Source organism: Argiope bruennichi, chromosome 7 (genome assembly GCF_947563725.1).
Source record: "Argiope bruennichi chromosome 7, qqArgBrue1.1, whole genome shotgun sequence".
Classification (NCBI taxonomy): Eukaryota; Metazoa; Arthropoda; class Arachnida; order Araneae; family Araneidae; genus Argiope; species Argiope bruennichi.
This window is the reverse complement of record NC_079157.1, coordinates 109,376,127-109,395,881: the sequence shown is the minus strand read 5'-3', so window position 1 is coordinate 109,395,881 and position 19,755 is coordinate 109,376,127.

Below are 19,755 nucleotides of genomic sequence, written 5' to 3'. Positions count from 1 at the left end.
AATTGCAAAAAACCAGGGCATATCGCATCCTTTAGGGGTTGTGAGGCCTTCCCAAAAATAGTTAACAAAAATAAAAATCCAGAAAATATCATAAGTCACCCTTTCAGGCAGAATCAGGCGTTAATACAGCCTAATAAAAGTTTCGCCCAACTCTTTAACGGCAACAGAGCCCAACAGATGGCGCCACAGAAATTAACTGCAACCGCAGAAATAAATATAAACAAACCCGAGACCGTAAACAAAGATGAAATAGCCAGCAGCTTCACTGCTATAATTGAAATATATAAGGAGGTTAAGGAAATAATTAAGCATGTCCCTGAAATTTTAATTATGGCCAAGGAGCTCAAAAAAGCTGCGAAAATAGAGGACAAATTACAAATAATATTCAGGACTGTATTACAAGCCATAGAGAAGGGTAATGAATAACATTCACCCGTGACGCCCTAAAAACTGTGTACTGGAACGCAAACGGGATAAAAGGCAAAAGTAACGAGCTGAAACTGTTCATTAATAAGCATAGCCCCGATCTCATTTTATTACAAGAAACCCACCTGAGACCCGGACAAAAAATCCACATTGCAAATTATACAGGATATTACCAATACAGGGAAAATCAGGACGACCACAGAGCGAGCGGAGGAACGGCAATATTAGTCAAAAACATCATACCCCACTACCAAGTAAACCCTCTAACTCTACATCATGTCGAAGCGACATTAGTTGCTATTACCCCCAGAAACAGTGATCCAATAACCTTCATCTCAACCTACGTCCCCCCAAGTACCGACCACAACTTATTCATCTTCGATATAGAAAACCTACTACAAATCAGCCCAAACCCCATCATCTGCGGTGATTTTAATGCGCACCATATTTCCTGAAATTGTATTCATAATAACCCCAAAAGAACTACCCTCAGGAATTTCATCGATAGTGCAGGGCTTGAAGTCCTGGCGCCTAGCGAACCAACCCGTTATGGACCAAATTCCGCGTCAACAATAGACCTCACTATAATTAAAGATTTCCTCTTCCCATATTGCGTCCAATCCCTACCTGAAATGAGTTCCGATCATAATCCGATAGCCCTCACCTTCTATTTTAATTATTCAATACCAGAAACAAACGCAAAAACTAGAGTAAATTGGAAAAATTTTATTAAGGATCTCAGGAAGTCGCACTTTCAAGTTAACAACCTCAACCACCCAGAAGGGATAAACAAACTTGCCGAAGAAATCGAAAACGCAATAGTGACCAGCAAAAATATTAACTCCCTCCCCATTAAAAATAACCAACCTTACATAAACCCCCAATTAAAAAATTTAAATGCAGAAAGGAACAAAATAAGGAAATTGTACCAGCTAAATAGATACCCCGCGACGAAAGCAGAGCTAAATAGACTAAACAAGCTTATAAATAAATTAGACAATGATCTGAAAACCAGGGAACTATCCGAAAAGTTAGCCAGACTGAATAGTGAGAACGGTGAGCTGTGGGCCTTTGTGAGACCCTTCAAGAAGAAAAAACACCACATTCCGACACTTAATGGTCCGGCTAGTATTGCACAAACCGACCTCGAAAAAGCAAACTGCCTAGCGAACAGCTTGGAGACCCAATTTAATCTAAACAATTTAAGCCATGAGGGAACTGAAATCGAGGTCGAGGAAACTTTAAGTCACTACCGCGACACCCAGATGGCGCCACTGAAACAAACATGCCCCGTATCTGAACTCCCGTTACCATCTGAAATAATTGAAAACATCCAAAAACTTAATGTAAACAAAGCTCCCGGAATTGATAACATCTCCAATAAAATTATTAAGAAACTACCACTAAACATTATCATGATTTTTATCCTGTTAATACAAAAGATTTTGGAAGTAGGCCACTTCCCAACAAGATGGAAGACAGCAACGGTGGTTCCTATTTTTAAGCCAGGAAAGGACCCCACAGACCCAACCAGCTATAGACCAATTTCACTACTTTCAACTTTAAGCAAAATTGCTGAAAGTATCATACTCAAGAGACTGAACACACACCTAATAGAAAACAACACCCTGCTCCCAGAGCAATTTGGTTTTAGACCTAATCTCTCCACTACACACCAACTTGTCAGAGTAGTTGAGTACATAACAGAAGGATTTACTAATAAACAAAAGACAGGTGCTGTCTTCCTGGATATACAAAAAGCATTTGATCGAGTGTGGATAGATGGACTAATTTACAAGATGATTCAAAATCGGGTTCCAGGCTACCTGATTAACATCTTAGAGTCCTATCTCACTGGCAGATCCTTTAAAGTCAGGGTACAACATGAATACTCAGACACCAAACTCATAAATGCAGGAGTACCACAGGGCTCCAAGTTAGGCCCAGTACTCTTCTCACTGTACATAAACGACATGCCTAAACAGTTTGACACTATGCTATGTTTATTCGCAGACGACACAGCGATACTAGCCTGAAATAAAAACGTAAACTATGTACACATCGCCCTCAATAGACATCTTAAAATTTTAGAAGACTGGTTCCAAAAATGGAAGATCGAAATAAATGCGAATAAAACAGAAGCAGTACTGTTTCACAAGGGCCAGCAGCAACCGAACTTTCCCAAAGTTAAAATTAAAAACAGCCTAGTGCCGTGGTCTCAGGAGGCTAAATATTTAGGACTGATACTCGACTGTAAACTAACTTGGAAAAAACACTTCTTATCTATTAAAGACAAGTTCCGAGCTTTATCCCGTAAATTCTACCCCCTACTAGCTCGAAACTCCAAATTGAATAGGGACATGAAATTGCTTATTTTTACAGCCTATTTGCGTCCAGTACTCATGTATGCATGCCCTGTCTGGGGATATGCCGCGAAAAGCAATATCAAAATAATACAACAACAATACAATAGAATAATTAGGAGTATCTGTAAAGCTAAATGGTATATGAGAACGACAGATCTTAATAAAGCCCTGAATTATAAATCCTTCCACGAAGTAATGCAGAAATTGTCTGTTAACTTTTTTAATAAAATGGATACCAATGACAATGATGCAGTCAAAAGTATCCCCAAATACTCTCCCGATATTAAAAATAAAAGACCCAGAAATGGCCACCAGATTAGTAGATTTTGATGGAGAGCCTGGGCGATTAGCCTATAATCTCCGCTCCCTAAAAAATGCTATTGAAAAATTACTGTGCAACAATAATATAACATAATAATGTAGTGCATAGTGAAATAGAATTTTTAAGAACTTGTTATATGTTAAATGTTAAATGTTATATGTTAAAAAAAAAAAAAGAATACAAGGACAAGAAGGAGAAAAAATAAATAAAAAATAAAAAAAAAATAAATAAAAAAAAAATTTCCATAGCAAAATATATAAAAAGTTGGTGGAATTCGAAAGAAAAGAGAAATTAGGTCAAGTTTAAAGTACTTAAAGGGTTGGGAAGGGTTAGTAAGCGTTGGCTGGTCAGCAATTCGATTTTCATTTCGTCCGTCAGTCAGAAAAGGAGATAAGAACCGGTTGGAGCGGGGTTCGAAGTTGGTCGTGAGGTTCCTCAAGGTCGTCGCGTGCCTGGCACGTGGCTACTTCATTGTTGGCTTCTTTCTTCTTTGCGGTTTTGTGGTGGTCACGCCTTTGGTTCCACTTAATGTGCTTTTTATGGCCTCTTCCCTCATTTCAGGAGCGCTCGGGGTCTTTTCTTGTATAATGGATCGTAAGGGTTGAAGCGGGGGATGGATTGAATTGCAATGTTTTGCATTTTGTCAATTCTTTCGAGGAAGGATGTTGCGTGCTTTCTAATAATTTCTTTAATGGATTTGATTTGGAAATCTTTTCGGATGTTATTGTTCCTAACAAACCAAGGCATGTTGGAGATTTGTCTTAATATTTGATTTTGCAGAATTTCAAGTTTGGTTAAGTGGGTCTGCGCTGCTACGCCCCAAATCGGAGCTGCATAGGTGAGAACTGGTCTGAGGATGGATTTGTATATGAGGGTTTTATTTTTTATGGAGAGCTTGGATTTGTGGTTGATGAGAGGATAGAGAGTGGCTTTCGCTGCAAGGTATTTTTTCCTAATGGAGTTAATGTGCGGCCCAAATGTAAGTTTCTGGTCGAGGATTACTCCTAGATACTTAGTTTCTTTTTTCCAGGGTATTGTAATATTGTTGAGGGTAGGAGGAGTTGGATTATTCTTTTTTCTAGAGAAGTAGATCGCCTGACTTTTGTCCGCGTTAACTTTGATCTTCCATTTAGTAAGCCATTTTTCAAGCTGGTTAAGGTGTAGTTGGAGGTCATTTGCTATTTTATTTTTGTCTTCGTTTGTGCTGAGGATTGCTGTATCATCGGCAAAGAGATATAGTTGTGTCTTTGCGGTTCTGGTTATGTCATTTATATAAATATTAAAGCAGATTGGGGCTAGAATGGAGCCCTGGGCAATGCCAGCTTGGAGAGATTTGGGTGAGGATAATTCATCTCCTACACGTACTTTAAATTTCCTGAATGAAAGGTAGGAAGCTAGGAGCTTGATTAGACCGTCCGGGATATTAAGTTGAATAATTTTATATATGAGTCCCTTGATCCAGACCTTGTCGAAAGCTTTCGCTATGTCTAAGAATACTGCGCCGGTGTCTTTATGACTGACCCATCCATGCTTAATTATTTCTGTCATTCTATAAAGTTGAGCGACTGTGGAGTGATCATTTCTGAATCCAAATTGATATGGTATTATTTTGTCTTCGATTTCAGGTTTTAGTCTATTGTAGATTATTTTTTCTATAATTTTGCTGATAGTGGGGAGGAGACTAATGGGTCTGTAACTTGTTGGATTGTGGGCTTGTTTTCCTGGTTTGTGGATTGGGATGACTATAGATGTTTTCCAAGCATATGGGAAGTGGTATTGCTTCAAGATTGCGTTGGTGAGTTTGGTGATTTTGAAAATGATTTTGGTAGGCAGATTTTTTAGCATTTCATTTGTAATGCCGTCTTCACCCGGGGATTTTTTCTTCTTAGTATTTTTTATAGCTTCAATAATTTCGTTTGGTTTACAAGGTTGGATAGGGTTTTGGGTTTGTTTCTTCCAGAATTTTCTTATTGTAGAGTTGACTATTTTTTCAGTGTTGGGGTCTGTGATATGGTTTAATTTAAATTGATCTTCAAGATTGTGGGCGAGTTCTTCAGCCTTTTCCTTGTTACTGTAAGCTATTGTATTTATTCCTCTGAGGGGGGGGATGCGAAATTTGTTGCCAGTGAATTTTTTGATTAATTTCCAGATGGAGTTGTCTTCCACGGTTACGTTTTCTATTTTGTATTCCCAGCTGTTGTTTCTATGTTCCTCCCACATTCTGGATAATTTTTCTTTGGCCCGGTTATAATTTTTTCTATCAGTGGGGTGCCTTGTTTTTTGCCAAATCTTCCTGAGTCTGTTTCTTGTGGTTGTTTGATTTTGGATTTCCGGAGGGGTTTCGATGGAGCTAGCTTTGTGTAATTTGGCAGTTTCGTTAAATGCATTATAAATTTCAGTGGTAATATTTTTTGCTTCTTTTTCTATTGCTACAGGAGAGTTGAGTTTACTGTTAAGGTGGGTGTTATCATTAAGGTATTTTCTGTAGTGATTCCAGTTTGGTTTGATTTTGTAGAGATCCTTTTTGTTTATTTCCGCAATATTGATAGAGAGGAGGATAGGTAGGTGATCGCTGGAGAGTTCGGTAACGGTTTTGATTTTGTGCTGGTAATTAATGTTTCTGGTAATTGCAAAGTCTATTATTGTTTCGCTTGTTTTGGTGAATCTTGTTGGGTGGTCTGGTGCAATAACTTTCATTTTAAGTTTTTTTGCGAATGAGTTGAGTCTCATACCAAGAGGGTTGGCCTTTTCGCAATTCCAGTTTTTGTGTTTTGCATTAAAGTCACCGATGAGAATGGTTTCGAAGTTCGTTTGGATCAAGGTTTCAATGTCAATTATAAAGGCGTTATCAGAGCATGGGGGAAGGTAGGTGGAGATGATATTAATATTTTTGTTGTGGATGGTGGTATGAACAGAGATGATAGTTGCTTCGAGGTATCTGAGCGTTGGGTTCGGGTAGTAGGTATGCTTGATGTTATTTTTAATAAAAATGCCAGTTCCTCTGATACTCCGTCCAGTTCTGCTGGGATTTGAATAAAAGGTATAGTTAGCTATTGAAATTCTATTATTGGTGCGGAGGTGAGTTTCTTGGACAGCAATAATATCAGGGTTATATTTTGTTGCAAAGTTGTGGAGTTCATTTATTTTATTAATTAAACCATTTGCATTCCAGGAGCAGATAAGGAGACCAGTTTTGTTATTGTTCATATTAGGGTGTTGAAGAGGGAGTTATCGAAGGCTTCTGCCAGGATAAATAGTTTGTTCTGTGGATTATTGTCATTATCTAATTTATTTAGTAATTCTTTAATGTTGGGGATGGCTTGCATAATACTTTTAAGATGTTTGACTAGCTTGAAGATGTCAGAGAAATCTTGATTATTATCTGTATTGCTTGGTTTTTGCACGGTATTTCTGCTTGGGGTTGGTGCGGTGTGGCTTTCTTCACGTTGTGGGGTTTCTTGAGCGGGTGTGCGTTTAAATAATGATGCGAATGTTTTCCCTTTTTGTACTGAGGTGGAATTTTGAATTTTCGGGAATTTTGGGCACCCTCTGTATGAGGCAGTGTGCGGTCCCCCGCAATTTGCGCATTTTTTGTTGGGATTTTCTTTATTTTTTTCAGGACAAATTCTGGAATCATGGTGTTCAGCGCAGATGACGCATTTAACTTGCATTTTGCAGTTTGCACTAGTGTGTGCGAAAGATTGACAAGCAAAACATTGGCCTATTGATTTTCTTATGTATTTCTCAACTTTAATAATCATGTAGAGGAGTGATTTTTCTTCGTAAATATTTTTTAAGTTTTCAGATTTTAGTAGGTGAACTTGGAATATTGGGAGTAATGTTTTTAGTCTGAATTGCCTAAATTGGTTAACTTTTGCCACTCTATAGCCCTTTTTAATAAGTTCTTCCTTTATTTCTTCGCATGTGGTGTCAATGGGAAGTCCTTTAATTACCACTTTTGTAGGTTTTTCAGCTTGCGTGGAAATGACATAATATTCCAATTTTTCCTCATCTAGGTATTTAGTAAGTTTGCGGTGATCTTCTGGGGTTTCACAATAGATATGAAAATATTCTCCTGTTGGTTTTGCAGAGCATTTTATTTTATGGACCTCATTTATTCTGCTGAGTATGATTTTATAGTTTTCAGTTCTCTTTAGTACTACTGGGGGGATTTTTTGTATATTATTGTTTTCTACATTTATTTCTTCTATTTTCTTCCCTAATTCTTAAGACCCAGAAATAGCACCATCTCTCAGTAAATCAGAACACACCCCAACTAACTTGATCCTGTACAACCCACCCGAAATAGACCTGTACCCCATTGGCTATCAATGAACAATAGATTCCACGCAGCATTAAACCTCTCAACCGCGAACTACAGCACACTTCCCAGGTTTTGCTCACGGCACTAGCTTTCTCCCACCTCTTCCACACCTAGCTGAACGAGACGTCCCCATTGGTCAAGAGCTCTCACCCCCTCCACCACCCATGCTACCACCAGGAGACCGGACGCTGAAGATGATCACTCACCAGATTGCAGCAGTCCAAGGCACATCCGTTGCCAAGTCTACATGCTATTAGGAAGGAGATAGCCCGGCTTCGCCGGGCGGGTGCTCCATAATCCCAAATCTCGTGCCAGAGGAGTCGTAGTCGGAAGAGACAGAGAAGAGTAGTCGAGATAGACGGTGAAGATTTGTCGGAAGCGACAGAGCTGAGTAGTCGGAATCGACGGTGAAGAACTGGTCTTCCAGGGATTAGCAGAGCAGCGACGGAGTTAAGCTAGTGCTGAACTAAGCTGTGCGCTACTGTCTGCAGTAGTCTTGTTGAGTGCTGCTGTTTGCACGTCTCGCGGCTAAAGATAATTATCTTCTCTGTGCTATATATAGTTGTCGTCTTTGTGCTGTCCTGTTTGTCTTCGTGTAAATAAACGTCGCTGTTTCTTTTTCTACTGCCGCCTGCTGATTGAGCGTTCTCCACACTATATAACTTCCACTATCCAAACGAACCCTGAAAATTTTGTAACAATATTTCACCCCTGTGTAAGTAGTGTTGAATAATTTACGGTGTAAGGGTGGGGAGATGGTAGCAGAACACATGGTTCAGGCAGATGAGCTGTCCCGCAAACGGTTTTCTTTGATAAAAGAATGTTAATTGATATTTTTGTTGAAGATTACAATGAAACGGGGAACCACGGTAGTAGTAGAGTAAACATATGCAATTCATACTAAAAAAATGAAGATGAAATTCATTCAAAGTAAATTTTAAGTAATTTAATAAAATGTGATTGAATTTTACTATTTTATTACAGATATCATTTCAGAAAAAGAACCATGAGAAAATCGGGTTAAAACATTAAACACAAAAATTGCTTAAAAAATATATTATTTTCAAAATGACAGCCAAGAATATATATAATTAAGAAATTTGGAGTTTTTTTTACAAGTATTAGCATTACAAAAATTATTAATAGCATTAATCATATTTAACAATATTAAAAAAAGTTTTTCTTAAAAATTTCAAATTAAATTCTTTTTAAACTTTTGCAGTTTAAACAGCCCAATCGAATTCTACTTTTCCCTAGAAAAAATACGTAACAGTCATTTGATTCTTTTAAGCTGTTGACCAATTTGTACAAAACTGGCCTCTGAGTTTTACCCTCAGTGTTACGAGTGTTACGAGATTGTAAATAAAAACCAAGTTTTTCGAAAAATGGCTATAAATGTTTTTTTAGGTATCTGAGAAAAGGAAAAAAAAAAAAAAAAAAAAAAAAACCATTGACCCTAAAAAATGTTCTACAATTTCAAATGGTATCATAGTTTCAAAAATTTCTGAAAATGGAATTTGAAAAAGAAAGTCTTATATTTTAGTGATAGATTCTCAAGAAAATGAAAAATTAAGGATCGTGAGAATAATGATAGTAGTAAAATGAATACTGGCTTGATAATTGAAACAAAATGCTAAATGTAAATTAAATTTTCACGATTTTTTTAAATTCGAATTTATACTGGATTGTATTCAGTAAATGATTGATGACGCACACAAATTAACTGCAGATTTTTGCACAAAATTTAAATCAAACAATACATATCTAAATATAAGGAAATTATTCTAATATAGATATTTTAATTTTTTCTAGACAGGTTTCTTTGAATTAGGAAACGATTAAAAAATGTATTACGAATCAGTGCAAAAATTTTAAATGTAAATTAGTAAAACCAAATTTGAAGGTCGATAAGTTGATACAAATATATGATTGTTAACATTCCCTATAGCATTAACTTCGGTTTATATTCTATTTCGCCTTGGTTTCATTGAGAAATATGGCAAATATGTAACCATTTAATTTGGAACATTCGATTCTTACCATTTCGGGCATGCACATACATTTTCTATCAGTCATAATTTTTTTTTAAAAAATACAACTATCTGTTCACTAATATTTTCAAAAGATCGATTCTAAGATAGATTGTGTTGAATCACTGAAAATTGTTTTCTTGCCAAGAGTGATTTTTGATTCAGAAACAAAACTATATTAAAAGTGACAAATCACTTTTGATTCAAAACAGACATAAAGATATCAAGACAAAATCTTTTCATAAAAAGCAAAACTGTATTTAAAAAAAACAAAACTAGCGGACAATTCATTATTTTTGCAAAAGCGTTTTGCTTTATTTCATGACAATATTTAGATTACTTGGTCCCTTAAGTATAAATAAATAACTAAAATTGCTTAATATCGCTTCATATCTCATTAAAAAATAGTTCTAGCAATTTGAAATTTAAAAAAATGTGAAACATTTCTTTATTTATTCCTTTTCCTTTCTCTTCCTTTCAATTATCTTTGAAAAAATCCTTTCAATTTTGAACCAAAATTAAAAGATCCTACTGTTATTAAATGTAGGGACGCCCTTAAAATGATATTTTCAAACTTTTATGTAGATGTTTTTATTACAAAAGCTTGAAAATACTGCTTTAAAACGTTTGTCAAAGAATGATCTAGGTATATATTCCTCTATAAAATGAGAGCATAAAATGGTGAGGCTTCATAATTACGATGTAAAATTTTCACCATTTAGTATAAAAGATATCTTAAATTAAGTATCTAGAAAAAAATAAAGTGTAGGAGATACCGATTTTAAAAATTAATATACGTTCCAAAAAAATATTCAATTTGCATTAGATATTACTTATATTATTTGCAGAAAAAGTGTAAATGGGTAGCATGATTTTAAAGAGTTTATATTTCTAAATGCTTTTCTTCGTTTTTATATAATATTTTTAATGAAAAGAAAACTTGTTGCATTGTCTTTTGTAAAAATGTCGGAATAAAGAAATATATGTAATAGTCAATTTAATTACAAAACGGGAGGGGGATCGCTCAGTCAGAATAAGATAAGATTGCCATATAGATTACAATCCAGTCTCCCCAATGGGGTAATTGGACCCCCACGGCTGGGAAAGAAGGGGAGAGAAAAATGCTCCTTTCTTTTTCGAACACTCTCCCCTGTGAAATTGCTAATTTTTGAAGAAATATTTTGATGAATAGCGATAAATTTTTGAGAAGGCATACTCAGAACAAAATGCATAATTTGCAGAATAATTTGCAGCTCGGAGGGTTAAATATATAATTTAGATGTGTAGATGGCGACACCTAACATTAAATGTGTTATATAGTCCACTCCTCATGTTATTTTGTTTATTAGTTTTAAAACCGCTTGTGAAAAGCTTCCTAATCTGAAATGAAGCGTTATAGTTAGTTTTAAATGTATAATTTAGACCTGTAGATGGTGAACCTAATATGAAATGAGTTATTGATTTCATTCTTTGTTATTTCGTATATTGTTTTAAAAACTGCTTGCGAAAAGCGCCTTCTACAAAAATGAAATGAAATAATTTCTTTGTATATTTTATTCAATAGATGGCAACACCTAACCGGAAAGGCGTTTCTAATTTCAATTTTTATGTTATTTCGTATATTAGTTTAAAAACAGCCTGCGAAAAATGACCTCTACTGAAATGAAATGAAATAATTAGTTTTAAATTTATAATTTTGATCTGTAGATGGCGACCTAAAACCATTAATGATTTTATTCTTTATGTTATTTCCTTTATTAGTTTAAAAACAGCTAGGGAAAAGCGCCGTTTACTGAACTGAAATTAATTAATTTGTTTAAATTTATAATTTTGTTCTATAGATGGCGACACTCAACTTTAAATAAGAAAAGGAATGAACGAATATTCATAAATATTTTTTAAAAAATATTCTCTAAAGAACAACTCGTTTTGATAAATTGTTGAATGTTTCACAGAAAACAAATTAGCGAAAGTTTGTTTTAGTATGATTCAAATGCATTTGAATGGAATGAGGATTATGTTACTACCTAAAACATATCATAAAAATAGAATAAGTGTAGAAATAAATAAAGGAGAAATATTTGATGGTATATATATTGATCTAAAAGATTGTTAAATTTAGTTCAGAATGGGATTAATATTTTTTGTTGATTAAATTTAGATTATTTTCAATAACCCAATCTTTAACTAAATATAAAATTATTCAAAAACAAGCGCAATGAGGGTTAATTTCAAAAAATTTAAAATCAAGATACTCGTGTTTAACATTTAAAAAAATGCTTTCGATGAATATAAAACTGCAACTATTTAAATCTGGAAAAAATGAAAACTTTTAATTATTGAAAGTTCAACGTGGCATTACCGAAATTCTTTTCGTTGATAACTATGCTGCATAAGCTTTGAGGTTTTCAAGATGCAAATGTTCTTTGAATCGTTCATCAATTATATCTTCTCTGTAAATTTTTTCTGCTGTGTAAAAAAGATTGGAGGGAATATCAGATTTTTTTAAATAATTAATAGAATCGTCAAGAAAAACGAGTTTAAAATGGAATCTTTTTTTTTTATTCAATTGAAATAAACTGAAAGATTCACTAGACATGAAAATAATACTTGCTTTTCCGTGATCTATATTTTGCAAGAAAAAAAAAGCGAGAAAAAACTTTGTGTCATGTTTTAGGTGCTGATGTTATACATCAACATCTTACTGTAACTGCAACCATATTTGCTTACTAATAAAAAGAAAGGTTTACAGACTTCCTTTCCATGCTCGTAAATTTCTCGATGCCCTAAATTAACAATAATTATTATTCTTGCCCCATATAGTAATTAGAATTTTTGTTTGTAAAGTTAATTGAATTGCATATAATTCCATTTTTATCTGTTTTTAAACTTTCTCAGAAACAGATTTGAGAAGTAAAATCTGATTGAAATTAACATTTTTGACACTCTCTTATATTTTTTCTTTCAGAAACTGCTGTAAATGCATTCACTAATGAAAAATTTACAATTTTTGCAAAAATTGATTACGCCTCCTTTACTTAAACATTGAATAAAAATAGTTACGTTAATAGCAGCATTTAATTTTATATAAATGCAATACTTTTAACTTTAAATCAAGATATAAAAATTAGTAACAATAAAAGGCAATAAGGGAAATTGCCAAGATTAAACTACTGCAGAAATTTACATTTTATATAAAATTAGTTATTTTATTGTATTTTTTAATGATTTAAGGACTATAAAATTCGCAAGTCAAACTCTTATATGAAAATTCTCAACCTATGATAATTGTCCTGCAGAAAGTCTCTATTCGTCTTTATTTTAAAATGCATTAAGGAGGGAAGAAAGAAATATTGGCGACTTAAAATGGAAATCTAAGAAAAAATACCAAATACAAATTCATCATCAAATACTAACGAGTAACAAAAGGCTAGAATGTAATGCTTGTATATTTTTTCAAAATGCACAAAGGTTTCAGTGCACTTATTATTGTATCTTTATGTCTTGATTGTAACTTAGCTTAAATGATAAATTAAAAATTATCTCGGAATAGAATTTTCATAGATTTAAAAAAGAATTTCGGTTCCGATTGAATTATTTTCCCTTGGCCATTAGATAAAAGAAGAAAATATTTGATATTCTTTTCACAAAAAATAAGTGCTGATATTAGTAGAGAAGATGGTATAAATTCCTAATGTTTTTCTTAATGTGTTTATATTTGAATTTCTAGTGTTTTAGATTTACAAAAATAGAAACTGTAAAATTTAATAGACACATTATAAATTCTACGATTCTATTGCTTTTCCAGGAAGATTAATGACGATGAGCTTCGAGAACTGGTTTCACAATGTCAACCTGAATGGCCTTCTTGGTATTTTTTCAGCAAGTGCTTTTCGGAAAGTATCCTTCAAGATCTGGCGTCCGATCTTGCAGTTGCCATCATTCGTCCGTTTGCTGTTGGTAGTACATGGAAAAGTCCGATGCTAGTAACTATGCTTTGAAGAATTTTCATAGTTCAAACTAATCTTTAAGATGGCCTATTTTCAGATAAATAATCTTAAATTGAAAAGAAAATCATATTCAGTAATATAGAATATAAACTCATGCAGTTAAATGAAGTACAACACGAAAGAAAGATTTATAGAATTGTTGAAAAAAGTTGGAAGGTCTGATTGACACAAACAATATGATCTTCATAATATTACACCGTTACATCATTGAAACGTAATTAGTTAAGCATAACATTTATTAAAGATAGACAATTTAAATTTAGAAAGCAGAAAAATAATAAAAATAAAATAAAAGAATTTTAAAGAAAAGTGAACATATATAAATAAATAAATACATGAAACAAAGAAAAACAGGATTAAAAAATAAATCTGTACATTGTTTCTGTCTTAAATAGAATTCGTCCTTAAGAACAAAAGACTAGCAAAAAAATTGACCTTGCTCTTAGAAAAATGCTAAGTTTCCTTGACGTTCTCCATGCAAACTTTTTAAAGTTCAGGCAATTATAGAGTCTAATTAAAAACTGGCTATTGTTAAAAAATCTTCAACTGTTGTCATCACTAAGAGAAATGCAAAAATAGTGCACTATAATCAACAAAATGTCTTTTTGTAGTAAAAAATAAACAAACATATAACTCAAATGAAGTTAGGATCCAAAATAGGGAAAATTGGTCCAGTAAGGAAAAATATATAAGAATCTATTATTACTCTATTTGAGAAATCCTGCTTCCGTAGGGATAAAAAGAATACAAGATTATTTGAGCTTCTATTGTCAATTGTTTATTTAATAAACTATGTTGTTTATGTGATTTTATTATTTATAATATTTTGTTTTTATTTAATTACTTTATTTGTATTTTTTATTCTTTGTATATTTATTCATACAGTAAAGATTAATACTGAACATAGATGGCGCAGTGTGCTCTAACCCATATGTATGTTTGGAATGTGGGGGAGGCGCACTTAAGCTTTTTTTGTAAATACTTCTCCCTGAGAGTTGGTGTGAAACTGGTGCAAGTAGGCACCGCTCGCTCTTTTGTTAGCGGCAAAAAGAAGTATTCGTTCGTTCTTTGTTAGCGGCAATTTCTACTTTAATTGTATATAGTATTATGTGTTACCTTGTATATGCGTAGTCATCGTCCATATGTGTTGTTATATGTGTGTTAGTGCAAAATAAATAAGAAAAGAGACAAGAAGGCATCTTTCCTTGGCTTAAATACACACAACCAGCAGCTACATAAAATTGGAGGCACCGGCGAGATGTCAGCATGAGAAACAGATTTCTTTCATTTGTTTCTTATTATTATTGATTATTAGTTTGATGTTTTTAAAGAGAAGAACATCTGAAGAGTTAATAAGAAGTTCTCAAATTGCGAGCGAACATAATTTTCTTTAGTTTCGGTTCCGTTTCGCAAACAATTTGTTATATAATTTCTTTTCAACATGGACGATCCGAAAAGATATAAGGGACACATAACGCAAATTAAAGTCGCAAGAGACAAGGTTAAGGCATCCTTAACTAGATTAGAACATTCTGCAGATGAATTAGAATCAAAAAATGAAGTAGTGATTCGTTTGCAGAGGTTAGAAGAACTTTTGAAAGAATTCGAAAAATTAGATTCAGAATTAACTATTGAGGATTCTGAAATACAGGAATTCGAAAATAGATATTTTTCCTTGAAATTAAAGTTTCAAAATAAAATTGATGTCTTTAATACATCTCAATTTACTTCTGCTCAAACACAAAATTCTTCAGTTCAATCTATTTCGAATTTTCGTTTACCAAAACTTACTATTCCAGTGTTTTCTGGTAAATTTGAAGATTGGATGAATTTTAAAGATTTATTTGTATCCACAGTTCATTCGCAGCTTTCACTAAGCAATAGCCAAAAATTTCAATATCTAAAGGGTTTGCTGTCTGATGAACCCGCTTCTTTGATTAAGCACATACCGTTGTCCAATGATTCCTATGAAGAAGCATGGGGAAAATTAATGAACAGGTATGATAAGAAGAAGAAAATTATTAATGCATTAATTAAAACATTTTTGGAACAAAAAGGCATCTCTCAAGCCAATTCAACGAATTTGCGAAATATAGTTGACACGAGTGATGAGGTTTTGAGAGGGTTAAAATCTTTAGGAGAAGAGGCATCTAGCAGAGATCCATGGCTGATTCATTTGTTATTTCAAAAATTAGATCCTGAAACAAGAAGACTTTGGTCCAAGAAAACTTCAGAAATAGAATTTCCTACGTGGGAAGAATTCTTGGAATTTTTTAATACCAGATGTTCATCTCTTGAATTAATGGTTTATAATGAATCTGATGCTAAAATTCCTACTAAGTCTAATTTTGTTGCATGTGAAAATATTCAAAGAAATAAAAGTGATAAAACTTGTTTGAAATGTTCGGGAATGCATAAATTGTTTAAGTGTATTAAATTTAGAAATATGGATTTGAATGCTCGGAAGAATTTTGTAAAGCGAAACTATCTTTGCTTTTTATGTTTGAATTCTCATAAAATTAAGGATTGCACTAATAGCCATTTAAAATGTACCATATGTAAAGGAAAACATAATTCACTCTTGCATGAAGATGTTAAAAGGGTAGTAAATAGTGCACGTGTTTCAGAATCCGAACCCGAACCTAACGATAAACAAACCCCAAAACACCCCTCCAAAGGCGACATCCGCCAAGGAGGAGAAACGCAATGCAATAAATCAACGGCAACTCAAAGGCCCCTTAGTTCTAGCACATGTCTAAACAACTCCAAATTTATAACCTTCCTTCCCACGGCAAAGGTTTTACTGTATAATAGTGAGGGTGATTCTTTCTTATTCAGAGCTTTGCTAGATAGTGGTTCGGAGTCCAGTTTTGTCAGTGAAAATGTAATAAATATTTTAGGATTAAAAAGAAAGAATGCTAGAGTGACTCTTAAGTGGGATAAGTGGGGTTCAAGCAGAAACCACACGTGGCTCAGTTAATTTAAAAATTGGGTCAAGATTTAGTGAAGAATGTTTGACAGTTAATGCTTTTATTTTAAATAAGGTTACTTCTCAAATCCCAGTTGAGAATATTAACATTAAAGAATTAGATTATTTGAAGGGCATCACTCTGTCAGATGAAGATTTTTCAAGGCCACCAGTATGTGATATAATTTTAGGTTCTGATTGCTTTTTCTCAATCCTTTGTAATGGAAAAATTAGTGGGTCTGAAGGACAACCAATATAATAGGACAACTAGAGCACAATATTTGGTTGGGTTGTCGCAGGTCAGATTCGAAGAGATTCTATTTCATCATCGTACACACAATCGCATCTGATTTCCGTTGAAAATGATTGTAACATTGATTCTGTTTTTCAAAAATTTTGGCAAATGGAAGAGTTGCCGGATAAAAAGTTTCTTATGTCAGATGAAGAAGAATTTTGTGAAAATCATTTTAAATCGACTTGCAGGATAAATGATCAGGGTCGATTTGTTGTAAGATTACCTGTTTATAAGGACATTAATCAGTAAGGAGATACAAAGGGAATGGCTATTTCTAGGCTTCTAGCTATGGAAAGGAAATTTAAGTTTAACTCAGAATTTGAAATTTAATACAAGAGTTTTATGAGAGAATATGAAGAGTTGGGGCATATGTCACCTAATAAAAATTTTGATTCTTCTAAACCGGATTACTTTCTTCCTGATCATGCTGTGCAAAAGAAAGACAGCATTACAACCAAATTTCGAGTTGTGTTTGATGGATCCTGCAAACCGCCTAACATTAATTCGTTGAATTCAGTTTTGGGGGTAGGAAAATTATTGCAACCAGATATATTTACTATTCTTGTCAGATTCAGACTAAATAAAGTTGCTTTCACTTCCGATATAAAGCAAATGTATAGACAAATTTTAATTGATTCAGAAGATCAAAATTTGCAAAAAATAGTGTGGAGAAATTCACCTGATTCCACTATTAAGGAATACAAACTTTCTACTGTAACTTATGGAACTTCATCCGCTCCATTTTTAGCTACTAGATGTTTACATCAAATAGGCTTGGATTCTCAAATTATAAATCCTGAAATATCTAAAATAATTCAAAATTCCTTTTACATGGATGACTTGATGGCTGGAACAAAATCTAATGAAGAAGCAATCGCGTTAATCCAAAAATTGTCGGAAATTCTAGATGTCCGGGGATTTCACTTAAGAAAGTGGCGTTCCAATTCTCCACATGTCTTAAATAATTTAGCTGAATGCCTGAGTGCTAATGAATCTAATGTGGAAATTCATCCCGAAAACTGTTCTAAAACTCTTGGACTTATTTGGAACTCTTTAACTGATTGCTTTGTTTTTAAAATTGACTTTAATTTTGAGAATGAAATCACCAAAAGATCTTTTCTGTCACAATCAACAAGGCTATTTGATCCTTTGGGTTTTCTTTCACCCTGCACAATATTAATAAAAATCTTTTATCAGCAGTTATGGTTGCTGAAGCTTGATTGGGACAGTGCCTTACCGGAACATTTTGCAGTTAAGTGGCGTAAATTCAAAAATGAATTTCAGCAAATATGTCACATTTCTATTCCGAGATGGCTTCTAACTACAGAAAAGGAAATTACTCTTCATGGATTTTCGGATGCATCGGAATCAGCATATGCCTGTGTAATTTATGCGGTTCAACGATCTGATAATGGTGTTACTAAAGTCACTATTTTAGCAGCTAAAAGCAAGGTAGCTCCGCTAAAGCCCGTATCCATTCCACGGTTAGAGTTAAATGGAGATCTCCTGTTAGCCCGATTATTATCTGTTCTAATTAATACTTTTCATGATTATGATATTAATATATATGCTTGGACAGATTCTCAAGTTGTTCTTTCCTGGTTGTCTTCACCTCCTCGAAATTGGAAGCCCTTTGTTTCCAACAGGACGTCAGAGATCTTGGACCTCATCCCTCAAAATAGATGGAGGTATGTACCGTCAAAGGAAAATCCAGCAGATATAGGATCCAGAGGTTTGTCTCCAAAGGATCTGCCAGACTGTCGCCTATGGTGGGAGGGCCCTACTTTCCTATCATCATCAGAGGCTGACTGGCCAAAGAACCAGTATTCAAAACCAATGACTCTGTCCTTAAGGAAAAGAAAAAAACTGCACGTGTATTTGCTGCAATTTTGAAAAATGACTTAATAGATTCATTAATTGAAAAATACTCGTCATATACTAAGTTAATTAATGTATTATGATTTTGTATTAGATTTCTAAATAATTGTAAAACTGGTAAAGTTAATAATTCTACAGGTATAATTGAACCTATAACTTCAAAGGAAAGAATTTTTGCTCGTAATATTATTGTAAAATATGTTCAAACTGTATTTTTTGATGCTGAAATCAATTGTATAAGGTCAAACCAACCAATGCCAAAGAAAAGCACACTATCAGCACTTTGTACATTCATTGATAAGGACGGGTTGCTCAGAGTGGGAGGGCGTCTTAAAAAAACATCTTTGCAGTATAATGCAAAACATCCTATCATATTACCTAACCAGCATAAATTAAGTATTCTGATTGTACAATATTTTCATATTTTAAATTTGCATGCATGTGGTAATTTTTTAATGGGTATTTTACGCCAAACATTTTGGATATTAAATGTTAAAAGCATAGTTAGAAAATGTGTATTAAATTGTGTTGTATGTTGTAGATTTAGAAGTAATATGTCAAAACAAAAAATGGGAGATCTTCCTGAGGGACGAGCGACTCTCAACAGACCATTTTTTGTCTGTGGTATTGATTATGCAAGTCCAATTTCTATATTGAAACACCGAGGCAGAGGAGCCAAAACAACGAAAGGTTATATGGTTGTATTTGTATGCTTTGCTACGAAGACTTTACATTTAGAATTGGTTACGGATTACACGTCCGATTCCTTTATTGCTGCATTGAAGCGTTTTTGCTCAAGAAGGAGCACACCTAAACATATTCATTCGGACAATGGGACTAATTTTTTAGGAGCTAAAAGGAAGTTCAAAGATGTATACAACCATTTATTTAAAATTAATCTAGATTAAAAGGTTTCGTATTTTCTTCCTCAACAGGAAATTGAATGGCATACTATCCCTCCTTTGAGTCCGCATTTTGGTGGACTCTGGGAAGCTGGTGTAAAATCGGTAAAATTTCACTTAAAGCGAGGTTTAGGAAATTCAAACTTAACTTTTGAAGAACTTTATACTTTATTAACTCAAATAGAGGCGATATTAAACTCAAGACCCCTAGTTAGTGTAGATAATGATGATGTA